Source organism: Camelus bactrianus, chromosome 2 (assembly GCF_048773025.1).
Source record: "Camelus bactrianus isolate YW-2024 breed Bactrian camel chromosome 2, ASM4877302v1, whole genome shotgun sequence".
Classification (NCBI taxonomy): domain Eukaryota; kingdom Metazoa; phylum Chordata; class Mammalia; order Artiodactyla; family Camelidae; genus Camelus; species Camelus bactrianus.
The window spans coordinates 18,407,986-18,414,992 of record NC_133540.1 but is presented as its reverse complement, the minus strand read 5'-3'; the positions used below and the strand labels follow the sequence as shown (position 1 = coordinate 18,414,992).

General features: G+C 37.4%; 1 pseudogene; it reads left to right on the top strand.

Moving 5' to 3' along the window:
• The first annotated feature begins 5,885 nt into the window (after positions 1 to 5,885).
• Positions 5,886 to 6,755, top strand: LOC105069396 (leucine-rich repeat-containing protein 2 pseudogene; annotated as a pseudogene).
• Positions 6,756 to 7,007: the final 252 nt, after the last annotated feature.

The window sequence follows — 7,007 nt, the reverse complement described above, 5'->3', positions numbered from 1 at the left end:
GAATTGTCGTTGTCATTTATGAGATTTTTCTCAAAACTTCAGTTAGGATGCCATCAGATATTTTCAGGAAGAAGTATGTCCAGCTGTTTAATTTTTTTCCAGTGTTATTGAGCTATAATTGGCATAACATCATACGAGTTTCGGATGTACAACATAACAATTTGATATGTGTAAATATTGTGAAATGATCACTTCATGTAGTTACAAATTCTTTTCCTTGCAATGAGAACTTTTAAGATTCACTCTCAGCCACTTCTCAAACATACAATACAGTATTATTATCATCACATTGTATGTTACAACTTCAGTACTTACTTATAATTGGAAGTTTGTATCTTTGATCACCATTAACCAATTCCACCACCATGTCCAGTTGTTTTTAGGTGTGTTTTTCCTTGAGTCATCATCTTAAAAGATTTCTCAAAAATAGGTAATAGAGGTATAAATATAAATTAGAAGATTACAATAAAGGATAATTAGATGATGGATAAATTATTTAGCATCTGTTAAGTACTATTCATGAATTTTACAGGACAGCAAAACTTATATTGAGAAATGTTGATGAATAATCAGTCTTACTGTATTAGAAAAATAAAAATATTATTTGATAACCAAAAATCACTTCCACATGTTTTTCTGACATAGCACATTATCCTTAAAATAGTCTCCAAACACCTAATTATTTTTGCACTCACTTTTATACAATCATTATTTTTAAACTCACTTTCAAACAATCTTCTTTAAATGTTTGGTAGAATTCCCCTGTGAAGCCATATTTTTTGCTTGTAAAGAGTTTTTCTTTTTTTTTAAATTACTGATTTAATTTCATTACTAGTAATTGGTCTGTTCCGATTTCCTCTTTCTTCCTGATTTAGCCTTGAAAGATTGTATCTTTCTAGGAATTTATCCATTTCTTCCAGGTTTCCAATTTATTGGCATGTAACTGTCGTATTCTCTTATGATTATTTCTATGATGGTCGTTGTAACGTCTTTTTTATTTCTAATTTTATTTACTGGCCCTGTTTTTTCTCTTGATGAATCTGGCTAAAGATTTGTTCATTTTGTTTATCTTTTTTATAAACCAGCTTTTAGTTTCACTGATCTTTTCTTTTCTTTTTTTTTTTTTTTTTTTTTTTTTTTTGATCTCTATTCCATCTATTCCCACTCTGACTGCAAGATGTTGTTAATACTCTTATTATTTTTTTATGGGAAGTGTTAGAGTTAGTTCATCTTTAGTGTCCTATTAGAACATCAAGTTTCCCATGTCAGTTGCACATAAGTGGGTTAAGCATCTTCTTTTTTAGACACAGACTTGGCTTGTACAGAATTCTGACTGCAGGTTAGCACATTGAAGTCAAGAGGCCGTTCTGGTGCTAGACCCGGAATCTTGCTTCCAACTTCAGCTTGGTCCTAAAGATTTACTAATGTGTGAATTGTTGTTCACTTAATTTTCCTTTCTGTTCCACGTAACAGCAGTAACAATAATTATAACCATCATTCATCAACAGTGTACTAGTCTCCAGTTGGTACACAAATACATTATCTCCTCTACACCTCCATGAAGTCAATATTATTCTTATCACAATTTATAGGGACATATCCAGAAGCATCATATAAATTTTCCAAAGTTTGTCAATATCATTCATAATAAATGATTGGGAGAACTATGCCCCTGAGTATGTCTGACATTGGAAACTGGGATCTAAAACTTTTTAAAATTGTTTTTTGGGGGGAGGTGATTAAGTTTATTTATTTATTTCATTTTATTTTTTAAATGGAGGTACTGGGGATTGAACCCAGGCCCTCGTGCATGCTAAGCACACACTCTACCACTGAGCTATATCCTCCTCGTAAAAATATTTTGTGTGTGATTGTAAATTGCACATTCAATAATAGCTCATGACGCCCAGAATAGCATTAGTATACAACCAGATCAACTGCGGTGTAATTTTGAGAACATAACAGTAGAAATGTAAGATACTCCTACTTATGAATTTGAGGATTGTATTCTGTTTCATCAAATTGAGGCAACAGTTCAGAACAATCAAAGGCTACTGTAACTGCCACCAAGCCATCCCAGCCCTTATTCACACAGAGAGGAACTGCCTGGGATTGGCGGTGTGCGGGTGTCAGGTTTTCATGTTGTGTCAGAGTACTTACTGTGAAAGCACCGACATTGTATGATACAGCTTTTAGATAAATGAGATATACACTATTCTTTAGTTCTAAGTAAAGAGACAAAGAATTACTCACATCTTTGTCAATGACATGATATTCTTAATGCCCCTCAAGAACATACCTTAGGAAGAAACAGATAAGCCCAGAGCTTATTTGGTGCTATCCAGGATAGTCCAGTACGGAGGACATCAGAATCACGGACAAGCCCCAGCTCTTCACGCCCAGCTGGGTGTCATGAAGCAGTTGTCATCCACAGATCAGCTTGTGTGAGTTGTTTGTTCCTTTGTTTCACAGTTACTGGGTGACAGGTCAGCTCAGTCCCAACAGCTCAAACCCAAACGTTCCTTTAAAGCAATAACAATAGTTCTTGGAGCAGATGCCTGGCAACTCAGGCCCACAAATCTTCCAATACAATGGAATCTCTTCCAAAAGTGTTTGCAGCTTTAACTAAGTCTGAGCAAAGCTAGAATTGCCTCTTTGGGCAAGTTTGAATCTGCCGGTCAGCAGTGCTGGAGGTCTGGGAAGTGGTCACGTGCTCCTCCAGCGGGCAGGACGTCAAGTCTCACATGTTCGTGATGACATGCTGGTGTCCTCTGGTAACCAAAGCAGCTACTTACCATATGATCCAGCAATCCCACTCCTGGGCATATATCCAGAGGGAAATCTAACTCGAAAAGATACTTGCACCCAAGTGTTCACAGCAGCACTATTTGCAGTAGCCAAGACATGGAAACAACCTAAATGTCCATTGGCAGATGACTGGATAAAGAAGCTGTGGTATATTTATACAATGGAATACTACTCAGCCATAAAAAAGAATAAAATAATGCTTTTTGCAGCAACACGTATGGACCTGGATATCATCATTCTAAGTGAAGTGAGCCAGAAAGAGAAAGAGAAATGACGTATCACTTATATGTGGAATCTAAAAAAACAAAAAGACAAATGAACTTATTTACAAAACTGAAACAGACTCACAGACAGAAAACAAACTTATGGTTACTGGGGTTGGGGGAGTGGTGGGAAGGGGTAAATTGGGAGTTCAAGATTTCCAGATACTAACTGCTATATATAAAATAGATAAATAACAAGTTTATACTGTACAGCACAGGGAGCTACATTTGATACCTTGTAGTAACCTATAATGAAAAAGAATCTGAAAAGAAATCTATGTATGTATACGTCTGACTGAAACATTATGCTGTACACCAGAAGTTGACACAACCTTGTCAACTGACTATACTTCAATTAAAAAAAAACAGTAAGTCATAGAAAGAAAACCACAGTATTTATCAAATTTTTATGGTTTTAAAGTAAATTTAAAATCAGGCTCACCAAGCAAATTAAGCTCTTTGTGTTGTCATTAAGGAAGTCCTTAAGCTTGCTGTGGATTCTAAAGATTAGATCTCTCTGACCTAATTCTGAAAACTCACTTTGTCACTAGAATTTATATATAGTGCTGGCGCAGAAGGACATTTGTTCAAGGGTAGTGGAATCAGCCAAAGGAGTGAGGGCTGAGAGAGAAACATCCACTTCTGAAGCTGGCATGGCCAAGGAAGAGAAAAATCAGTAAAGCATTAGATTGGATGAGAAAAAGAAGGACCAGATTAAACGTTTGGACACAACTCTCGCATTTCCTAAAGCACATTCTTTGCAACATTAGCCTCAGACAAAGAATAACTCAAGGACTAAACAGACTTGTGGAAATTTTGTCTATCACATCTTCATTTAAGATTTATAATGTATTTTAGTATATCAAATGTTTGGTTATATTGTAAATTAAAGAAAAAAAGTCAACATTGTTTAACCCAGCATCTCCTAAACGTGTTTGACCAGGAAATTTTTTTATGCTACACCTGTAAATATTCCATAGATCTATTGTTTCAAGAATTGTAATGTGGAAAAATGCTGCTCTGGGCAAAAATAGTCTAAGAGTAAGCTCCTGATTTGCATTTCTTCAATAAGGTATCACCTTACACCAGTCAGAATGGTCATCATTAAAAAGTCCACAATGATAAATGCTGGAGAAGCTGTGGAGAGAAGGGAACCCTTCTACACTGTTGGTGGGAGTGCAGATTGGTGCAGCCATTATGGAGGACAGTATGGAAGTTCCTTAAAAAACTAGAAATAGACTTACCCTGTGATCCAGCAATCCCACTACTGGGCATATATCCAGAGAGAACTCTGATTTGAAAATATACATGCACCCCGATGTTCATGGTAGCACCCCATACAATAGCCAAGACATGAAAACAACCTAAATGTCCATCAACAGATGACTGGATAAAGAAGCTGTGGTATATTTACACAATGGAATACTACTCAGCCATAAAAAAGAATGAAATAATGCCATTTGCAGCAACATGGACGTTCCTGGAGAATGTCATTCTAAGTGAAGTAAGCCAGAAAGAGAAAGAAAAATACCATACAATATCACTCATATGTAGAATCTAAAAAAAAAGAGAAAAAGAGGACACTAATGAACTCATCTGCAAAACAGAAACAGACTCACAGACATAGTAAACAATCTTATGGTTACCAGGGGAGAGAGAGGGTGGGAAAGGATAAATTTGGGAGTTTGATATTTGCAAATGTTTGCCCCTATATATAAAAACAGATTTAAAAAACAAAATTTCTTCTGTATAGCACAGGGAGCTATATTCAATATCTTGTAATAACCTTTAATGAAAAAGAATATGAAAACGAATGCATGTATGTATCTGCATGACTGGGACATTGTGCTGACACCAAAATTGACACATTGTAACTGACTGTACTTCAATTAAAAAAAAAATCAATCGTCCCAAATGAATACTTTTTCTCCCAAGACAAAATAATGAACTGCACTTTTGATAAAGCATTATTCTTGTGTCCAGTTTTTTTATTTATGAATTCCAATTAATTCAACTCAGTTTCCTATACTTTCTTCATAAATGATTGAAACCTAGGATCTGATTATTGCAAGTTTATGAAGGGGGAGGGTGTAGCTCAAAGATGGAGCACGTGCTTAGCATGCATGAGGTCCAGGGTTCAATCCCCAGTACCTCCATTAAAAAATAGTAAACAAACAAACAAACATAATGACCTCCCAAATAAATAAATAAATAAAATGTATTGAAAAACTTTTAAAAAGAAAAAAAATTTATGGAGATGGAAATGATAGGGAGTTAGAACAATTTCAGGCACAGTTTATTTTTAGTAAGAAAATTACTCATTAAGGCTGAAGAAATACCAGATATTTCATTTTTATTCTATTTTCCTATTAATAACGTTTTTCTGATAATGTTCTGGGTATCTACTATAGGTCAAACACTGTGTAGGCAACTGAAATATAAAAACTCGTAAGAAATAGTGTCTATACTACAGCGATCCAAGTAAGGGAAACAGACATATTTATAAACTATGGGTAAGTGTCACCACACAGGTGAGTAAGGACACCCTGAGATCGCACAGCCCAGACTCGGGGAATCATGAAGTTTTCCCAAAGAAGATATTGGATGGAGTCCTGTAAAATAATTAGAAGTATACAGGATGAAAGTCCTTCGGGTGCAGATGTTTTTTCTAAACAGACAAACCGGGATGTACGCAGGCATGCGAACCGACTGTAAGCCCAGTACGTAAGTATTCAGAACTACAGGATGGCCGGAGCATCCTCAGAAGATGTAAGAAGATGAAGCCCGAGGGGTCCACCTGGCGTCTCTGGGCAGATGACGGAGGCAACCGCGGCTTCTGCTGCACATTTTAGGATAAAGGAAGTGTGGAACTTCGTGGCCAAGGAAAGGAGGAAAGGCACCCCCCAGGCTGCGTACTGCAAGAATGGCTTCGTAGACACCAGCGGGAGGCTTCTGGATAAGATTGAAAGGAACTCTCTCACAAGACAGAGTTCGCTTTCCAAGAAGAGAGGCAAACCCAGAAGTGAGTTCGTGTTTGAACTTTCGAGGGAGCACTGGAAGGCTGCTTGAAGAACATGAAGGAACCCAACGTGAGTTTCAACCATCTGAAGAGCATTCCTCCAGAACTGGGAGACGGTGAAGACTTAGAGAAACTGGATTGTTCTGGAAATCTAGGGTTAACCGAGCTCCCCTTTGAGTTAAGTAATTTGAAGCAGGTTTCCTTCCTAGACGTCTCAGCAAACCAGCTCTCCAGCATCCCGACCTGTGTCCCGCGGATGTCTAATTTGCGATGGTTGGACATCAGCAACAATAACCTGAATGACCTGCCGCAAGACATCGACAGGCTAGAGGAAATGCAGGTCTTCCTCCTGTATAAGAGCAGGATGACCACCTTCCGCACGCCCTGCTTAACCTAAAGAAGCTCGCTCTGTTAGTCAACCACGGGGACCGCTTGTGGAGCTCCTGATGGCCCTTTGTGGCCCATCCACACCTTTAAAATTCGTAAGCCTTATGGACAATCCCACTGAGAATACCCAATGTCAAGTTGGTGATGCAGTGATAGAAAGTGAACGAGATCGCCAGCATTTTGATAATGAATTTATGAAAGCCTGTCTTGAAGATCTTATAGAAAGAGAATCTGTTCCCAGCTATACCGCCAAAGTATCTTTCAGCCTTCAGCTTTGATACCATCCAGCAGAAGACTGCAGAATCTTCCTGCCCTGAGAGGCTGTAAATCTTCATGTTGTGGGTCATGCCAGAGAGGGATAATAGCTTGTGCTTAAGGGCAAAGTCTAGAAACCACGGTCATAGGAAAAATGATTTTCACATTCAAGTATGTGAATACCTCTTTCTATTAACTGGAGAGTGAATTGATAAATGGGTTTATATATTGATATTTAAAAGTTTATTTGCATACACCGTTTCTAAATAATATAC